Source organism: Coturnix japonica, unplaced genomic scaffold (assembly GCF_054131305.1).
Source record: "Coturnix japonica strain WE unplaced genomic scaffold, WE-NBRP24 Scf123, whole genome shotgun sequence".
NCBI classification, from domain to species: domain Eukaryota; kingdom Metazoa; phylum Chordata; class Aves; order Galliformes; family Phasianidae; genus Coturnix; species Coturnix japonica.
The window spans coordinates 153,566-174,794 of NW_028189026.1; the positions used below are offsets into that span (position 1 = coordinate 153,566).

The window sequence follows — 21,229 nt, forward strand, 5'->3', positions numbered from 1 at the left end:
CAGGATCAGCTTAAGTCAAGGTCTCTTCTCTTCTCTTTTCTCTTCTTTTCTCTTCTTTTCTCTTCTTTTCTCTTCTTTTCTCTTTTTTTCTCTTCTTTTCTCTTCTTTTCTTTTCTTTTCTTTTCTTTTCTTTTCTTTTCTTTTCTTTCTTTCTTTCTTTTCTTTTCTTTTCTTTTCTTTTTTCTTTTCTTTTCTTTTTTTCTTTTCTTTTCTTTTCTTTTCTTTTCTTTTCTTTTCTTTTCTTTTCTTTTCTTTTCTTTTCTTTTCTTTTCTTTTCTTTCTTTTCTTTTCTTTTCTTTTCTTTTCTTTTCTTTTCTTCTCTTTCCTTTCCTTTCCTTTATTTTCCTTTTCTCTTCCCTTCTCTTCCCTTCCCTTCCCTTCCCTTCCCTTCTCTTCTCTTCTCTTCTCTTTCTCTTCTCTTCTCTTCTCTTCTCTTCTCTTCTCTTCTCTTCTCTTCTCTTCTTCTTCTCTTCTCTTCTCTTCTCTTCTCTTCTCTTCTCTTCTCTTCTCTTCTCTTCTCTTCTCTTCTCTTCTCTCTTCTCTTCTCTCTTTTCTCTTCTCTTCTCTCTTCTCTACTTTTCTCTACTTTTCTTCTCTTTTCCCCTTTCCTTTCCTTTCCTTTCCTTTCCTTTCCTTTCCTTTCCTTTCCTTTCCTTTCCTTTCCTTTCCTTTCCTTTCCTTTCCTTTCCTTTCCTTTCCTTTCCTTTCCTTTCCTTTCCTTTCCTTTCCTTTCCTTTCCTTCCCTCTCCTTCCCTCTCCTTCCCTCTCCTTCCCTTCCCCTCCCTTCCTTCCCTTCCCTTCCCTCCCTTCCCTTCCCTTCCCTTCCCTTCCCTTCCCTTCCCTTCCCTTCCCTTCCCTTCCCTTCCCTTCCCTTCCCTTCCCTTCCCTTCCCTTCCCTTCCCTTCCCTTCCCTTCCCTTCCCTTCCCTTCCCTTCCCTTCCCTTCCCCATTCCCATTCCTTTCCTTTCTTCCTTTTTTTTTTTAATCCTCTATCCCCTCTCCTCCTCTCCCACCCCCTCCCCTTCTTTCCCCTCCTGTCCTCTCCCTTCCCATCCTTACCCCTCCCCTCCCCTCTTTTTCTTTTTCTTCCCCCTTTTCATATTTTTCTAATTCTTCTCCAATTCTTCTTCTCTATCTTCATTTTTTCTTCTTCTGCCTTGCTTTTTTCTCTATTTTCATTTTCATTGCAACTTTCTTAAAATTTTTCACATTCTTCATTATTTCTTGCTTTTCATCTTTCTTTTCTTTTTTTTTCTATTCCTCTTCCTTTTCCTCTCCCATTTCCCCCCTATTTTCTTTTGCTTTTGGTTCTCCTTACCCTATTTGTTTTTCTTTTCCTTCCCCAGTTTCTGTTCTCCTTTCTCTTTTTCTTCCCTATTTACTTTTCATTTTCTCTTCCTTCCCTCTTTATACTTTTTTTTTTTTTAATTTCCCCTTTATGTTTCCCTTTCCCCTTCCTTTTCCCTTTCCTTGTCTTACTTTTCTTTATATTTTTCCTTTTTTTAAATTTTTCTTTCTTTTCTTCTTCTTCTCCCCTTCTTTCCTTTGGCTTTTTTTTTTTTTTTCTTTCTTCCCCTCTTTGTTTCTTCTTTCTCCCCCATTTTCTTTCTCTTCTCCTTTTTCTATTCTTTTTCTTCCCTATTATCATTCTTCTTCTATTTTCTTCCCTGTTTTCTTCCCTCTTTTTTCTCCCTTTATCTTTACTTTCCCCTTTTGTTTTTGGTTTTTTTGCCCTATTTCTTTTTCTTTACCCTTTTCTTTTCTATCTTCATTTAATTTTTCTTCTTTCTTGCTTTCTTTTTAATTTTCATTTTCTTTCCATTTTTCCTCCCCTTATCTCATTCTTTTTTATTTCTTGCTTTTCTTCTCTCTTTTCTTTTTCCTCCTTTTTATTGTTCTTTTTCTTCCTACTTTTAAAAGCTTGATATCTTTTTTCTTATTTTCTTCCCCCCTTTTTTTTGTTCCCATATATTCTTTACTTCTTTTCCTCTTCCTTTTCCATTTCCCCCCTATTTTCTATTGCTATTGGTTCTTCTTACCCTGTTTTTCTTTTGCTTCTCCCACTTCTGTTCTCTTTTTCGTTTTTCTTCCCTATTTCATTTTCATTTTCTATTCCCCCTTTGCTTCCCTCCTTTTTCTTGCCCTTCTTTTTTTCTTCCCCTTTATGTTTCCCTTCTTCTTTTCTATTTCCTTTTCTTTTCTTTTCTTTTCTTTTCTTTTCTTTTCTTTTCTTTTCTTTTCTTTTCTTTTCTTTTCTTTTCTTTTCTTTTCTTTTCTTTTCTTTTCTTTTCTTTTCTTTTCTTTTCTTTTCTTTTCTCTTCTTTTCTTTCTCTTTTCTTCTTTTTCTTCCCTATTATCATTCTTGTCTTTTGTCTTCCCTGTTTTCTTCCCTCTTTCTTCTTCCACTTTTATCTTTACTCTCCACTTTCTGTTTCCGTTTTTTTTTCCTATTTATTTTTTTTTGAACTTTTTGTTCCCTATCTTCCTTTTATTTTTCTCCTTTCATGCTTTTTTTAATTTTCATTTTCTTTCCATTTTTCCTCCCCATTTCTCCTTCTTTTTTATTTCTTGCTTTTCTTCTCTATTTTCTTCCCCCCCCCCCCCTTTTTTAACTTTTTTTCCTAGTCTTAAAAACTTGCTAATTTATTTCATAATAAATGTTTCTTCCCTTCCCCCCCCGCCCCATTTTTTTTGTTCCCATTTATTTTTACTTCTTTTCCTCTTACTTTTACATTCTCCCCCCCCCCTTTCCATTTTTTTTTTGGCTTTTGGTTCTTTTACACTACTTGTTTTTCTTTTGCTTCTCCCATTACTCTTCTTTTTTCCTTTTCTTCAATATTTAATGTTCTTATTCTATTTTCTTCCCCCTTTCCTTCCCTCTATTTATTGCTCTCATTTTTTTCTATCCCTTTATGTTTCCCTTTTTTCCCTATTTATTTTACTTTACCCCTTTATTCCCTATCTTCATTTTATTTTTCTTCTCTCTTGCTTTCTTTTTAATTTTCATTTTCTTCCCATTTTCTTCCCCTTATCTCATTCTTTTTTATTGATTTCCTTTCCTTTCCTTTCCTTCCTTTCCTTTCCTTTCCTTTCCTTTCCTTTCCTTTCCTTTCCTTTCCTTTCCTTTCCTTTCCTTTCCTTTTCCTTTCCTTTCCTTTCCTTTCCTTTCCTTTCCTTTCCTTTCCTTTCCTTTCCTTTCCTTTCCTTTCCTTTCCTTTCCTTTCCTTTCCTTTCCTTTCCTTTCCTTTCCTTTCCTTTCCTTTCCTTTCCTTTCCTTTCCTTTCCTTTCCTATCCTATCCTATACTTTCCTTTCCTATACTTTCCTTTCCTTTCATACTTTCCTTTGCTTTCCTTTCTTTTATAAATTCCCTTCTTTTCTAATTCCCTTCCTTTGCATTATACCTACATTCCCTTTATGTTCCTTAGCAGTTTCCTTTAGACCTTCCTTTGCATTCCTTTTTTTAGAAATTAACCTCCCCTTCCTTTTTTATATACTTCCCTATCCTTACAATTCTACATACATTGACTTTCCTTTATACTTTGCTTTCCTTTCCATTATATCTACCTTTCCTTTCTTTTCTATTCCCTTCCTTTCCCTTCCTTTATACTTACCTTTGCTTCCTTTCTTTTATACTTTCCCTTCCTTTATACTTTCCATTCCCTTATACTTTCCTTTGCATTCCTATTTTTAAACTTACCCATTCCTTTCATTTATACTTTCTTATCCTTTCCAATATACTTACCTTTGCTTTCCTTTCTTTTATACTTTCCCTTCCTTTATACTTTCCTTTTCTTTATACTTTCCTTTCCTTTATACTTTCCTTTTCAGTATGCTTTCCTTTCCTTTACACTTACATTTCAATTCCTATTTTTAAACTTAGCCTCTCCTTTCATTTATACTTTCCTTTCCTTTCCTCTCCTCTCATGCTTATCTTTGCTTTCCTTTCTTTTATAAATTCCCTTCTTTTATAATTCCCTTCCCTTTGCATTATACCTACATTCCCTTTCTGTTCTGTAACATTTTCCTTTAGACCTTCCTTTCCATTCCTTTTTTTTTTTTAAATTAACCTTTCCTTTCCTTTTTTATATATTTCCCTATATTTACAATTCTACATACATTGATTTTCCTTTATACATTGCTTTCCTTTCCATTATATCTACCTTTCCTTTCTTTTCTATTCCCTTCCTTTATACTTACCTTTGCTTCCTTAATTTTATACTTTCCCTTCCTTTATACTTTCCATTCCCTTATACTTTCCTTTCAATTCCTATTTTTAAACTTACCCATTCCTTTCATTTATACTTTCTTATCCTTTCCAATATACTTACCTTTGCTTTCCTTTCTTTTATACTTTCCCTTTCCTTTTCTGCATACTTTCTTTTCCTTTACACTTTCATTTCAATTCCTATTTTTAAACTTAGACTTTCCTTTCATTTATACTTTCCTTTCCTTTCATACTTACCTTTGCTTTCCTATCTTTTATAAATTCCCTTCTTTAATAATTCCCTTCCCTTTGCATTATACCTACCTTCCCTTTTTGTTCTGTAACATTTTCCTTTAGACCTTCCTTTCCATTCCTTTTTTTTTTTAAATTAACCTTTCCTTTCCTTTTTTATATACTTCCCTATACTTACAATTCTACATACATTGATTTTCCTTTATACATTGCTTTCCTTTCCATTATATCAACCTTTCCTTTCTTTTCTATTCCCTTCCTTTCCCTTCCTTTATACTTACCTTTGCTTCCTTTCTTTTATACTTTCCCTTCCTTTATACTTTCCTTTTCTTTATGCTTTTCTTTCCTTTATACATCCCTTTTCTGTATACTTTCCTTTCCTTTACACTTTCATTTCAATTCCTGTTTTTAAACTTAGCCTCTCCTTTCATTTATAGTTTCCTTTCCTTTCCTTTCATACTTACCTTTGCTTTCCTTTCTTTTATAAATTCCCTTCTTTTATAATTCCCTTCCCTTTGCATTATACCTACATTCCCTTTCTGTTCTGTAACATTTTCCCTTAGACCTTCCTTTCCATTCCTTTTTTTTTTTTAAATTAACCTTTCCTTTCCTTTTTTATATACTTCCCTATACTTACAATTCTACATACATTGACTTTCCTTTATACTTTGCTTTCCTTTCCATTATATCTACCTTTCCTTTCTTTTCTATTCCCTTCCTTTCCCTTCCTTTATACTTACCTTTGCTTCCTTTCTTTTATACTTTCCCTTCCTTTATACTTTCCATTCCCTTATACTTTCCTTTCCAATCCTATTTTTAAACTTACCCATTCCTTTCATTTATACTTTCTTATCCTTTCCAATATACTTACCTTTGCTTTCCTTTCTTTTATACTTTCCCTTCCTTTATACTTTCCTTTCCTTTATACTTTCCTTTTCTGTATACTTTCCTTTCCTTTACACTTTCATTTCAATTCCTATTTTTAAACTTACCCTTTCCTTTCATTTATACTTTCCGTTCATACTTATTTTTGCTTTCCTTTTTTTTATAAATTCCTTTCTTTTATAATTCCCTTCCCTTTGCATTATACCTAATTTCCCTTTCTGTTCTGTAACATTTTCCTTTAGACCTTCCTTTGCATTCCTTTTTTTTTTTTTAAATTAACCTTTCCTTTCCTTTTTTATATACTTCCCTATCCTTACAATTCTACATACATTGACTTTCCTTTATACATTGCTTTCCTTTCCATTATATGTACCTTTCCTTTCTTTTCTATTCCCTTCCTTTCCCTTCCTTTATACTTACCTTTGCTTCCTTTCTTTTATACTTTCCCTTCCTTTATACTTTCCATTCCCTTATACTTTCCTTTCCATTCCTATTTTTAAACTTACCCATTCCTTTCATTTATACTTTCTTATCCTTTCCAATATACTTACCTTTGCTTTCCTTTCTTTTATACTTTCCCTTCCTTTATACTTTCCTTTTCTTTATACTTTCCTTTCCTTTATACTTTCCTTTTCAGTATGCTTTCCTTTCCTTTACACTTACATTTCAATTCCTATTTTTAAACTTAGCCTCTCCTTTCATTTATACTTTCCTTTCCTTTCCTCTCCTCTCATGCTTATCTTTGCTTTCCTTTCTTTTATAAATTCCCTTCTTTTATAATTCCCTTCCCTTTGCATTATACCTACATTCCCTTTCTGTTCTGTAACATTTTCCTTTAGACCTTCCTTTCCATTCCTTTTTTTTTTTTAAATTAACCTTTCCTTTCCTTTTTTATATATTTCCCTATATTTACAATTCTACATACATTGATTTTCCTTTATACATTGCTTTCCTTTCCATTATATCTACCTTTCCTTTCTTTTCTATTCCCTTCCTTTATACTTACCTTTGCTTCCTTAATTTTATACTTTCCCTTCCTTTATACTTTCCATTCCCTTATACTTTCCTTTCAATTCCTATTTTTAAACTTACCCATTCCTTTCATTTATACTTTCTTATCCTTTCCAATATACTTACCTTTGCTTTCCTTTCTTTTATACTTTCCCTTTCCTTTTCTGCATACTTTCTTTTCCTTTACACTTTCATTTCAATTCCTATTTTTAAACTTAGACTTTCCTTTCATTTATACTTTCCTTTCCTTTCATACTTACCTTTGCTTTCCTATCTTTTATAAATTCCCTTCTTTAATAATTCCCTTCCCTTTGCATTATACCTACCTTCCCTTTTTGTTCTGTAACATTTTCCTTTAGACCTTCCTTTCCATTCCTTTTTTTTTTTAAATTAACCTTTCCTTTCCTTTTTTATATACTTCCCTATACTTAAAATTCTACATACATTGATTTTCCTTTATACATTGCTTTCCTTTCCATTATATCAACCTTTCCTTTCTTTTCTATTCCCTTCCTTTCCCTTCCTTTATACTTACCTTTGCTTCCTTTCTTTTATACTTTCCCTTCCTTTATACTTTCCTTTTCTTTATGCTTTTCTTTCCTTTATACTTCCCTTTTCTGTATACTTTCCTTTCCTTTACACTTTCATTTCAATTCCTGTTTTTAAACTTAGCCTCTCCTTTCATTTATAGTTTCCTTTCCTTTCCTTTCATACTTACCTTTGCTTTCCTTTCTTTTATAAATTCCCTTCTTTTATAATTCCCTTCCCTTTGCATTATACCTACATTCCCTTTCTGTTCTGTAACATTTTCCCTTAGACCTTCCTTTCCATTCCTTTTTTTTTTTTAAATTAACCTTTCCTTTCCTTTTTTATATACTTCCCTATCCTTACAATTCTACATACATTGACTTTCCTTTATACTTTGCTTTCCTTTCCATTATATCTACCTTTCCTTTCTTTTCTATTCCCTTCCTTTCCCTTCCTTTATACTTACCTTTGCTTCCTTTCTTTTATACTTTCCCTTCCTTTATACTTTCCATTCCCTTATACTTTCCTTTCCAATCCTATTTTTAAACTTACCCATTCCTTTCATTTATACTTTCTTATCCTTTCCAATATACTTACCTTTGCTTTCCTTTCTTTTATACTTTCCCTTCCTTTATACTTTCCTTTTCTTTATACTTTCCTTTCCTTTATACTTTCCTTTTCTGTATACTTTCCTTTCCTTTACACTTTCATTTCAATTCCTATTTTTAAACTTACCCTTTCCTTTCATTTATACTTTCCGTTCATACTTATTTTTGCTTTCCTTTTTTTTATAAATTCCTTTCTTTTATAATTCCCTTCCCTTTGCATTATACCTAATTTCCCTTTCTGTTCTGTAACATTTTCCTTTAGACCTTCCTTTGCATTCCTTTTTTTTTTTTTAAATTAACCTTTCCTTTCCTTTTTTATATACTTCCCTATCCTTACAATTCTACATACATTGACTTTCCTTTATACATTGCTTTCCTTTCCATTATATCTACCTTTCCTTTCTTTTCTATTCCCTTCCTTTCCCTTCCTTTATACTTACCTTTGCTTCCTTTCTTTTATACTTTCCCTTACTTTATACTTTCCATTCCCTTATACTTTCCTTTCCATTCCTATTTTTAAACTTACCCATTCCTTTCATTTATACTTTCTTATCCTTTCCAATATACTTACCTTTGCTTTCCTTTCTTTTATACTTTCCCTTTCCTTTTCTGTATACTTTCTTTTCCTTTACACTTTCATTTCAATTCCTATTTTTAAACTTAGACTTTCCTTTCATTTATACTTTCCTTTCCTTTCATACTTACCTTTGCTTTCCTATCTTTTATAAATTCCCTTCTTTAATAATTCCCTTCCCTTTGCATTCTACCTACCTTCCCTTTTTGTTCTGTAACATTTTCCTTTAGACCTTCCTTTCCATTCCTTTTTTTTTTAAATTAACCTTTCCTTTCCTTTTTTATATACTTCCCTATCCTTACAATTCTACATACATTGACTTTCCTTTATACTTTGCTTTCCTTTCCATTATATCTACCTTTCCTTTCTTTTCTATTCCCTTCCTTTCCCTTCCTTTATACTTACCTTTGCTTCCTTTCTTTTATACTTTCCCTTCCTTTATACTTTCCATTCCCTTATACTTTCCTTTCCATTCCTATTTTTAAACTTACCCATTCCTTTCATTTATACTTTCTTATCCTTTCCAATATACTTACCTTTGCTTTCCTTTCTTTTATACTTTCCCTTCCTTTATACTTTCATTTTCTTTATACTTTCCCTTCCTTTAAACTTTCCTTTTCTTTATACTTTCCTTTCCTTTATACTTTCCTTTTCTGTATACTTTCCTTTCCTTTACACTTTCATTTCAATTCCTATTTTTAAACTTAGCCTCTCCTTTCATTTATAGTTTCCTTTCCTTTCCTTTCATACTTACCTTTGCTTTCCTTTCTTTTATAAATTCCCTTCTTTTATAATTCCCTTCCCTTTGCATTATACCTACATTCCCTTTCTGTTCTGTAACATTTTCCCTTAGACCTTCCTTTCCATTCCTGTTTTTTTTTTTAAATTAACCTTTCCTTTCCTTTTTTATATACTTCCCTATCCTTACAATTCTACATACATTGACTTTCCTTTATACTTTGCTTTCCTTTCCATTATATCTACCTTTCCTTTCTTTTCTATTCCCTTCCTTTCCCTTCCTTTATACTTACCTTTGCTTCCTTTCTTTTATACTTTCCTTTATACTTTCCGTTCCCTTATGCTTTCCTTTCAATTCCTAATTTTAAACTTACCCATTCCTTTCATTTATACTTTCTTATCCTTTCCAATATACTTACCTTTGCTTTCCTTTCTTTTATACTTTCCCTTTCCTTTTCTGTATACTTTCTTTTCCTTTACACTTTCATTTCAATTCCTATTTTTAAACTTAGCCTCTCCTTTCATTTATACTTTCCTTTCCTTTCATACTTACCTTTGCTTTCCTATCTTTTATAAATTCCCTTCTTTTACAATTCCCTCCCCTTTGCACTATACCTACCTTCCCTTTTTGTTCTGTAACATTTTCCTTTAGACCTTCCTTTCCATTCCTTTTTTTTTTTTTAAATTAACCTTTACTTTCCTTTTTTATATACATCCCTATCCTTACAATTATACATACATTGACTTTCCTTTATACATTGCTTTCCTTTCCATTATATCTACCTTTCCTTTCTTTTCTATTCCCTTCCTTTCCCTTCCTTTATACTTACCTTTTCTTCCTTTCTTTTATACTTTCCCTTCCTTTATACTTTCCATTCCCTTATACTTTCCTTTCCATTCCTATTTTTAAACCTACCCATTCCTTTCATTTATACTTTCTTATCCTTTCCAATATACTTACCTTTGCTTTCCTTTCTTTTATACTTTCCCTTCCTTTATTCTTTTCTTTATACTTTCCTCTATACTTTCCTTTTCTGTATACTTTCCTTTCCTTTACACTTTCATTTCAATTCCTATTTTTAAACTTACCCTCTCCTTTCATTTATACTTTCCTTTCCTTTCCTTTCCTTTCATACTTACCTTTGCTTTCCTTTCTTTTATACTTTCCCTTCCTTTATACTTTACTTTTCTTTATACTTTCCCTTCCTTTATACTTTCCTTTATACTTTCCTTTTCTGTATACTTTCCTTTCCTTTACACTTTCATTTCAATTCCTATTTTTAAACTTAGCCTCTCCTTTCATTTATAGTTTCCTTTCCTTTCCTTTCATACTTACCTTTGCTTTCCTTTCTTTTATAAATTCCCTTCTTTTATAATTCCCTTCCCTTTGCATTATACCTACATTCCCTTTCTGTTCTGTAACATTTTCCCTTAGACCTTCCTTTCCATTCCTTTTTTTGTTTTTTAAATTAACCTTTCCTTTCCTTTTTTATATACTTCCCTATCCTTACAATTCTACATACATTGACTTTCCTTTATACATTGCTTTCCTTTCCATTATATCTACCTTTCCTTTCTTTTCTATTCCCTTCCTTTCCCTTCCTTTATACTTACCTTTGCTTCCTTTCTTTTATACTTTCCCTTCCTTTATACTTTCCATTCCCTTATACTTTCCTTTCCATTCCTATTTTTAAACTTACCCATTCCTTTCATTTATACTTTCTTATCCTTTCCAATATACTTACCTTTGCTTTCCTTTCTTTTATACTTTCCCTTTCCTTTTCTGTATACTTTCTTTTCCTTTACACTTTCATTTCAATTCCTATTTTTAAACTTAGACTTTCCTTTCATTTATACTTTCCTTTCCTTTCATACTTACCTTTGCTTTCCTATCTTTTATAAATTCCCTTCTTTAATAATTCCCTTCCCTTTGCATTATACCTACCTTCCCTTTTTGTTCTGTAACATTTTCCTTTAGACCTTCCTTTCCATTCCTTTTTTTTTTAAATTAACCTTTCCTTTCCTTTTTTATATACTTCCCTATCCTTACAATTCTACATACATTGACTTTCCTTTATACTTTGCTTTCCTTTCCATTATATCTACCTTTCCTTTCTTTTCTATTCCCTTCCTTTCCCTTCCTTTATACTTACCTTTGCTTCCTTTCTTTTATACTTTCCCTTCCTTTATACTTTCCATTCCCTTATACTTTCCTTTCCATTCCTATTTTTAAACTTACCCATTCCTTTCATTTATACTTTCTTATCCTTTCCAATATACTTACCTTTGCTTTCCTTTCTTTTATACTTTCCCTTCCTTTATACTTTCATTTTCTTTATACTTTCCCTTCCTTTAAACTTTCCTTTTCTTTATACTTTCCTTTCCTTTATACTTTCCTTTTCTGTATACTTTCCTTTCCTTTACACTTTCATTTCAATTCCTATTTTTAAACTTAGCCTCTCCTTTCATTTATAGTTTCCTTTCCTTTCCTTTCATACTTACCTTTGCTTTCCTTTCTTTTATAAATTCCCTTCTTTTATAATTCCCTTCCCTTTGCATTATACCTACATTCCCTTTCTGTTCTGTAACATTTTCCCTTAGACCTTCCTTTCCATTCCTTTTTTTTTTTTTAAATTAACCTTTCCTTTCCTTTTTTATATACTTCCCTATCCTTACAATTCTACATACATTGACTTTCCTTTATACTTTGCTTTCCTTTCCATTATATCTACCTTTCCTTTCTTTTCTATTCCCTTCCTTTCCCTTCCTTTATACTTACCTTTGCTTCCTTTCTTTTATACTTTCCTTTATACTTTCCGTTCCCTTATGCTTTCCTTTCAATTCCTAATTTTAAACTTACCCATTCCTTTCATTTATACTTTCTTATCCTTTCCAATATACTTACCTTTGCTTTCCTTTCTTTTATACTTTCCCTTTCCTTTTCTGTATACTTTCTTTTCCTTTACACTTTCATTTCAATTCCTATTTTTAAACTTAGCCTCTCCTTTCATTTATACTTTCCTTTCCTTTCATACTTACCTTTGCTTTCCTATCTTTTATAAATTCCCTTCTTTTACAATTCCCTCCCCTTTGCACTATACCTACCTTCCCTTTTTGTTCTGTAACATTTTCCTTTAGACCTTCCTTTCCATTCCTTTTTTTTTTTTTAAATTAACCTTTACTTTCCTTTTTTATATACATCCCTATCCTTACAATTATACATACATTGACTTTCCTTTATACATTGCTTTCCTTTCCATTATATCTACCTTTCCTTTCTTTTCTATTCCCTTCCTTTCCCTTCCTTTATACTTACCTTTTCTTCCTTTCTTTTATACTTTCCCTTCCTTTATACTTTCCATTCCCTTATACTTTCCTTTCCATTCCTATTTTTAAACCTACCCATTCCTTTCATTTATACTTTCTTATCCTTTCCAATATACTTACCTTTGCTTTCCTTTCTTTTATACTTTCCCTTCCTTTATTCTTTTCTTTATACTTTCCTCTATACTTTCCTTTTCTGTATACTTTCCTTTCCTTTACACTTTCATTTCAATTCCTATTTTTAAACTTACCCTCTCCTTTCATTTATACTTTCCTTTCCTTTCCTTTCCTTTCCTTTCATACTTACCTTTGCTTTCCTTTCTTTTATACTTTCCCTTCCTTTATACTTTACTTTTCTTTATACTTTCCCTTCCTTTATACTTTCCTTTCCTTTATACTTTCCTTTTCTGTATACTTTCCTTTCCTTTACACTTTCATTTCAATTCCTATTTTTAAACTTAGCCTCTCCTTTCATTTATAGTTTCCTTTCCTTTCCTTTCATACTTACCTTTGCTTTCCTTTCTTTTATAAATTCCCTTCTTTTATAATTCCCTTCCCTTTGCATTATACCTACATTCCCTTTCTGTTCTGTAACATTTTCCCTTAGACCTTCCTTTCCATTCCTTTTTTTGTTTTTTAAATTAACCTTTCCTTTCCTTTTTTATATACTTCCCTATCCTTACAATTCTACATACATTGACTTTCCTTTATACATTGCTTTCCTTTCCATTATATCTACCTTTCCTTTCTTTTCTATTCCCTTCCTTTCCCTTCCTTTATACTTACCTTTGCTTCCTTTCTTTTATACTTTCCCTTCCTTTATACTTTCCATTCCCTTATACTTTCCTTTCCATTCCTATTTTTAAACTTACCCATTCCTTTCATTTATACTTTCTTATCCTTTCCAATATACTTACCTTTGCTTTCCTTTCTTTTATACTTTCCCTTTCCTTTTCTGTATACTTTCTTTTCCTTTACACTTTCATTTCAATTCCTATTTTTAAACTTAGACTTTCCTTTCATTTATACTTTCCTTTCCTTTCATACTTACCTTTGCTTTCCTATCTTTTATAAATTCCCTTCTTTAATAATTCCCTTCCCTTTGCATTCTACCTACCTTCCCTTTTTGTTCTGTAACATTTTCCTTTAGACCTTCCTTTCCATTCCTTTTTTTTTTTAAATTAACCTTTCCTTTCCTTTTTTATATACTTCCCTATCCTTACAATTCTACATACATTGACTTTCCTTTATACTTTGCTTTCCTTTCCATTATATCTACCTTTCCTTTCTTTTCTATTCCCTTCCTTTCCCTTCCTTTATACTTACCTTTGCTTCCTTTCTTTTATACTTTCCCTTCCTTTATACTTTCCATTCCCTTATACTTTCCTTTCCATTCCTATTTTTAAACTTACCCATTCCTTTCATTTATACTTTCTTATCCTTTCCAATATACTTACCTTTGCTTTCCTTTCTTTTATACTTTCCCTTCCTTTATACTTTCATTTTCTTTATACTTTCCCTTCCTTTAAACTTTCCTTTTCTTTATACTTTCCTTTCCTTTATACTTTCCTTTTCTGTATACTTTCCTTTCCTTTACACTTTCATTTCAATTCCTATTTTTAAACTTAGCCTCTCCTTTCATTTATAGTTTCCTTTCCTTTCCTTTCATACTTACCTTTGCTTTCCTTTCTTTTATAAATTCCCTTCTTTTATAATTCCCTTCCCTTTGCATTATACCTACATTCCCTTTCTGTTCTGTAACATTTTCCCTTAGACCTTCCTTTCCATTCCTTTTTTTTTTTTTAAATTAACCTTTCCTTTCCTTTTTTATATACTTCCCTATCCTTACAATTCTACATACATTGACTTTCCTTTATACTTTGCTTTCCTTTCCATTATATCTACCTTTCCTTTCTTTTCTATTCCCTTCCTTTCCCTTCCTTTATACTTACCTTTGCTTCCTTTCTTTTATACTTTCCTTTATACTTTCCGTTCCCTTATACTTTCCTTTCAATCCCTATTTTTAAACTTACCCATTCCTTTCATTTATACTTTCTTATCCTTTCCAATATACTTACCTTTGCTTTCCTTTCTTTTATACTTTCCCTTTCCTTTTTTGTATACTTTCTTTTCCTTTACACTTTCATTTCAATTCCTATTTTTAAACTTAGCCTCTCCTTTCATTTATACTTTCCTTTCCTTTCATACTTACCTTTGCTTTCCTATCTTTTATAAATTCCCTTCTTTTCAAATTCCCTCCCCTTTGCACTATACCTACCTTCCCTTTTTGTTCTGTAACATTTTCCTTTAGACCTTCCTTTCCATTCCTTTTTTTTTTTTTAAATTAACCTTTACTTTCCTTTTTTATATACATCCCTATCCTTACAATTATACATACATTGACTTTCCTTTATACATTGCTTTCCTTTCCATTATATCTACCTTTCCTTTCTTTTCTATTCCCTTCCTTTCCCTTCCTTTATACTTACCTTTTCTTCCTTTCTTTTATACTTTCCCTTCCTTTATACTTTCCATTCCCTTATACTTTCCTTTCCATTCCTATTTTTAAACCTACCCATTCCTTTCATTTATACTTTCTTATCCTTTCCAATATACTTACCTTTGCTTTCCTTTCTTTTATACTTTCCCTTCCTTTATTCTTTTCTTTATACTTTCCTCTATACTTTCCTTTTCTGTATACTTTCCTTTCCTTTACACTTTCATTTCAATTCCTATTTTTAAACTTACCCTCTCCTTTCATTTATACTTTCCTTTCCTTTCCTTTCCTTTCATACTTACCTTTGCTTTCCTTTCTTTTATACTTTCCCTTCCTTTATACTTTACTTTTCTTTATACTTTCCCTTCCTTTATACTTTCCTTTCCTTTATACTTTCCTTTTCTGTATACTTTCCTTTCCTTTACACTTTCATTTCAATTCCTATTTTTAAACTTAGCCTCTCCTTTCATTTATAGTTTCCTTTCCTTTCCTTTCATACTTACCTTTGCTTTCCTTTCTTTTATAAATTCCCTTCTTTTATAATTCCCTTCCCTTTGCATTATACCTACATTCCCTTTCTGTTCTGTAACATTTTCCCTTAGACCTTCCTTTCCATTCCTTTTTTTGTTTTTTAAATTAACCTTTCCTTTCCTTTTTTATATACTTCCCTATCCTTACAATTCTACATACATTGACTTTCCTTTATACATTGCTTTCCTTTCCATTATATCTACCTTTCCTTTCTTTTCTATTCCCTTCCTTTCCCTTCCTTTATACTTACCTTTGCTTCCTTTCTTTTATACTTTCCCTTCCTTTATACTTTCCATTCCCTTATACTTTCCTTTCATTCCTATTTTTAAACTTACCCATTCCTTTCATTTATACTTTCTTATCCTTTCCAATATACTTACCTTTGCTTTCCTTTCTTTTATACTTTCCCTTTCCTTTTCTGTATACTTTCTTTTCCTTTACACTTTCATTTCAATTCCTATTTTTAAACTTAGACTTTCCTTTCATTTATACTTTCCTTTCCTTTCATACTTACCTTTGCTTTCCTATCTTTTATAAATTCCCTTCTTTAATAATTCCCTTCCCTTTGCATTCTACCTACCTTCCCTTTTTGTTCTGTAACATTTTCCTTTAGACCTTCCTTTCCATTCCTTTTTTTTTTTAAATTAACCTTTCCTTTCCTTTTTTATATACTTCCCTATCCTTACAATTCTACATACATTGACTTTCCTTTATACTTTGCTTTCCTTTCCATTATATCTACCTTTCCTTTCTTTTCTATTCCCTTCCTTTCCCTTCCTTTATACTTACCTTTGCTTCCTTTCTTTTATACTTTCCCTTCCTTTATACTTTCCATTCCCTTATACTTTCCTTTCCATTCCTATTTTTAAACTTACCCATTCCTTTCATTTATACTTTCTTATCCTTTCCAATATACTTACCTTTGCTTTCCTTTCTTTTATACTTTCCCTTCCTTTATACTTTCATTTTCTTTATACTTTCCCTTCCTTTAAACTTTCCTTTTCTTTATACTTTCCTTTCCTTTATACTTTCCTTTTCTGTATACTTTCCTTTCCTTTACACTTTCATTTCAATTCCTATTTTTAAACTTAGCCTCTCCTTTCATTTATAGTTTCCTTTCCTTTCCTTTCATACTTACCTTTGCTTTCCTTTCTTTTATAAATTCCCTTCTTTTATAATTCCCTTCCCTTTGCATTATACCTACATTCCCTTTCTGTTCTGTAACATTTTCCCTTAGACCTTCCTTTCCATTCCTTTTTTTTTTTTTAAATTAACCTTTCCTTTCCTTTTTTATATACTTCCCTATCCTTACAATTCTACATACATTGACTTTCCTTTATACTTTGCTTTCCTTTCCATTATATCTACCTTTCCTTTCTTTTCTATTCCCTTCCTTTCCCTTCCTTTATACTTACCTTTGCTTCCTTTCTTTTATACTTTCCTTTATACTTTCCGTTCCCTTATACTTTCCTTTCAATCCCTATTTTTAAACTTACCCATTCCTTTCATTTATACTTTCTTATCCTTTCCAATATACTTACCTTTGCTTTCCTTTCTTTTATACTTTCCCTTTCCTTTTTTGTATACTTTCTTTTCCTTTACACTTTCATTTCAATTCCTATTTTTAAACTTAGCCTCTCCTTTCATTTATACTTTCCTTTCCTTTCATACTTACCTTTGCTTTCCTATCTTTTATAAATTCCCTTCTTTTCAAATTCCCTCCCCTTTGCACTATACCTACCTTCCCTTTTTGTTCTGTAACATTTTCCTTTAGACCTTCCTTTCATTCCTTTTTTTTTTTTTAAATTAACCTTTACTTTTCTTTTTTATATACATCCCTATCCTTACAATTATACATACATTGACTTTCCTTTATACATTGCTTTCCTTTCCATTATATCTACCTTCCTTTCTTTTCTATTCCCTTCCTTTCCCTTCCTTTATACTTACCTTTTCTTCCTTTCTTTTATACTTTCCCTTCCTTTATACTTTCCATTCCCTTATACTTTCCTTTCCATTCCTATTTTTAAACCTACCCATTCCTTTCATTTATACTTTCTTATCCTTTCCAATATACTTACCTTTGCTTTCCTTTCTTTTATACTTTCCCTTCCTTTATTCTTTTCTTTATACTTTCCTCTATACTTTCCTTTTCTGTATACTTTCCTTTCCTTTACACTTTCATTTCAATTCCTATTTTTAACTTACCCTCTCCTTTCATTTATACTTTCCTTTCCTTTCCTTTCCTTTCATACTTACCTTTGCTTTCCTTTCTTTTATACTTTCCCTTCCTTTATACTTTACTTTTCTTTATACTTTCCCTTCCTTTATACTTTCCTTTCCTTTATACTTTCCTTTTCTGTATACTTTCCTTTCTTTACACTTTCATTTCAATTCCTATTTTTAAACTTAGCCTCTCCTTTCATTTATAGTTTCCTTTCCTTTCCTTTCATACTTACCTTTGCTTTCCTTTCTTTTATAAATTCCCTTCTTTTATAATTCCCTTCCCTTTGCATTATACCTACATTCCCTTTCTGTTCTGTAACATTTTCCCTTAGACCTTCCTTTCCATTCCTTTTTTTGTTTTTAAATTAACCTTTCCTTTCCTTTTTTATATACTTCCCTATCCTTACAATTCTACATACATTGACTTTCCTTTATACATTGCTTTCCTTTCCATTATATCTACCTTTCCTTTCTTTTCTATTCCCTTCCTTTCCCTTCCTTTATACTTACCTTTGCTTCCTTTCTTTTATACTTTCCCTTCCTTTATACTTTCCATTCCCTTATTCTTTCCTTTCCATTCCTATTTTTAAACTTACCCATTCCTTTCATTTATACTTTCTTATCCTTTCCAATATACTTACCTTTGCTTTCCTTTCTTTTATACTTTCCCTTCCTTTATACTTTACTTTCTTTATACTTTCCCTTCCTTTATACTTTCCTTTTCTTTATACTTTCCTTTCCTTTATACTTTCCTTTTCTGTATACTTTCCTTTCCTTTACACTTTCATTTCAATTCCTATTTTTAAACTTAGCCTCTCCTTTCATTTATAGTTTCTTTTCCTTTCTTTCATATTTAGCTTTGCTTTCCTTTCTTTTATAAATTCCTTCTTTTATAATTCCCCTCCCTTTGCATTATACCTACATTCCCTTTCTGTTCTGTAACATTTTCCTTAGACCTTCCTTTCCATTCCTTTTTTTTTTTTAAATTAACCTTTCCTTTCCTTTTTATATACTTCCCTATCCTTACAATTCTACATACATTGACTTTCCTTTATACTTTGCTTTCCTTTCCATTATATCTACCTTTCCTTTCTTTTCTATTCCCTTCCTTTCCCTTCCTTTATACTTACCTTTGCTTCCTTTCTTTTATACTTTCCTTTATACTTTCCATTCCCTTATACTTTCCTTTCCATTCCTATTTTTAAACTTACCCATTCCTTTCATTTATACATTCTTATCCTTTCCAATATACTTACCTTTGCTTTCCTTTCTTTTATACTTTCCCTTTCCTTTTTTGTATACTTTCTTTTCCTTTACACTTTCATTTCAATTCCTATTTTTAAACATAGCCTCTCCTTTCATTTATACTTTCCTTTCCTTTCATACTTACCTTTGCTTTCCTATCTTTTAAAATTCCCTTCTTTTATAATTCCCTCCCCTTTGCACTATACCTACCTTCCCTTTTTGTTCTGTAACATTTTCCTTTAGACCTTCCTTTCCATTCCTTTTTTTTTTTTAAATTAACCTTTGCTTTCCTTTTTTATATACATCCCTATCCTTACAATTATACATACATTGACTTTCCTTTATACATTGCTTTCCTTTCCATTATATCTACCTTTCCTTTCTTTCTATTCCCTTCCTTCCCTTCCTTTATACTTACCTTTGCTTCCTTTCTTTTATACTTTCCTTCCGTTATACTTTCCATTCCCTTATACTTTCCTTTCCATTCCTATTTTTAAACCTACCCATTCCTTTCATTTATACTTTCTTATCCTTTCCAATATACTTACCTTTGCATTCCTTTCTTTTATACTTTCCCTTCCTTTATTTCTTTTCTTTATACTTTCTCTATACTTTCCTTTTCTGTATACTTTCCTTTCCTTTACACTTTCATTTCAATTCCTATTTTAAACTTACCCTCTCCTTTCATTTATACTTTCCTTTCCTTTCCTTTCATACTTACCTTTGCTTTGCTTTCTTTTATAAATTCCCTTCTTTTATAATTCCCTTCCCTTTGCATTATACCTACATTCCCTTTCTGTTCTGTAACATTTTCCTTAGACCTTCCTTTCCATTCCTTTTTTTGTTTTTTAAATTAACCTTTCCTTTCCTTTTTTATATACTTCCCTATCCTTACAATTCTACATACATTGACTTTCCTTTATACATTGCTTTCCTTTCCATTATATCTACCTTTCTTTTCTTTTCTATTCCCTTCCTTTCCCTTCCTTTATACTTACCTTTGCTTCCTTTCTTTTATACTTTCCCTTCCTTTATACTTTCCATTCCCTTATACTTTCCTTTCCATTCCTATTTTTAAACTTACCCATTCCTTTCATTTATACTTTCTTATCCTTTCCAATATACTTACCTTTCCTTTCCTTTCTTTTATACTTTCCTTTCCTTTATACTTTACTTTTCTTTATACTTTCCCTTCCTTTATACTTTCCTTTTCTTTATACTTTCCTTTCCTTTATACTTTCCTTTTCTGTATACTTTCCTTTCCTTTACACTTTCATTTCAATTCCTATTTTTAAACTTAGCCTCTCCTTTCATTTATAGTTTCTTTTCCTTTCCTTGCATACTTACCTTTGCTTTCCTTTCTTTTATAAATTCCTTCTTTTATAATTCCCTCCCTTTGCATTATACCTACATTCCCTTTCTGTTCTGTAACATTTTCCCTTAGACCTTCCTTTCCATTCCTTTTTTTTTTTTTTAAATTAACCTTTCCTTCCTTTTTTATATACTTCCCTATCCTTACAATTCTACATACATTGACTTTCCTTTATACTTTGCTTTCCTTTCCATTATATCTACCTTTCCTTTCTTTTCTATTCCCTTCCTTTCCCTTCCTTTATACTTACCTTTGCTTCCTTTCTTTTATACTTTCCCTTCCTTTATACTTTCCATTCCCTTATACTTTCCTTTCCATTCCTATTTTTAAACTTACCCATTCCTTTCATTTATACTTTCTTATCCTTTCCAATATACTTACCTTTGCTTTCCTTTCTTTTATACTTCCCTTTCCTTTTCTGTATACTTTCTTTTCCTTACACTTTCATTTCAATTCCTATTTTTAAACTTAGACTTTCCTTTCATTTATACTTTCCTTTCCTTTCATACTTACCTTTGCTTTCCTATCTTTTATAAATTCCCTTCTTTTATAATTCCCTTCCCTTTGCATTATACCTACATTCACTTTCTGTTCTGTAACATTTTCCTTTAGACCTTCCTTTCCATTCCTTTTTTTTTTTTAAATTAACCTTTCCTTTCCTTTTTTATATACTTCCCTATCCTTACAATTCTACATACATTGATTTTCCTTTATACATTGCTTTCCTTTCCATTATATCTACCTTTCCTTTCTTTCTATTCCCTTCCCTTCCCTTCCTTTATACTTACCTTTGCTTCCTTTCTTTTATACTTTCCCTTCCTTTATACTTTCCATTCCCTTATACTTTCCTTTCCATTCCTATTTTTAAACTTACCCATTCCTTTCATTTATACTTTCTTATCCTTTCCAATATACTTACCTTTGCTTTCCTTTCTTTTATACTTTCCCTTCCTTTATACTTTCCTTTTCTTTATACTTTCCTTTTCTGTATACTTTCCTTTCCTTTACACTTTCATTTCAATTCCTATTTTTAAACTTAGCCTCTCCTTTCATTTATACTTTCCTTTCCTTTCCTTTCCTTTCCTTTCCTTTCCTTTTCCTTCCTTTCCTTTCCTTTCCTTTCCTTTCCTTTCCTTTCCTTTCCTTTCCTTTCCTTTCCTTTCCTTTCCTTTCCTTTCCTTTTTCCTTTCCTTTCCTTTCCTTTCCTTTCCTTTCCTTTCCTTTCCTTTCCT

At 31.2% G+C, this 21,229-nt stretch overlaps 2 long non-coding RNA genes across 2 annotated transcripts; both read right to left on the reverse strand.

Moving 5' to 3' along the window:
- Window positions 1–1,220: 1,220 nt before the first annotated feature.
- On the reverse strand, window positions 1,221–19,018 carry LOC146751165 (uncharacterized). The gene is made up of 2 exons (XR_014941823.1): window positions 17,414–19,018; window positions 1,221–16,829 (listed from the first exon to the last, which is right to left on the reverse strand). It is a non-coding gene; the product is annotated as an uncharacterized LOC146751165 (long non-coding RNA).
- A 224-nt stretch (window positions 19,019–19,242) lies between these two features.
- Window positions 19,243–21,210, reverse strand: LOC146751166 (uncharacterized). Its single transcript, XR_014941824.1, has 2 exons — window positions 20,647–21,210; window positions 19,243–20,108 (listed from the first exon to the last, which is right to left on the reverse strand). It is a non-coding gene; the product is annotated as an uncharacterized LOC146751166 (long non-coding RNA).
- Between the last annotated feature and the right edge of the window lie 19 nt (window positions 21,211–21,229).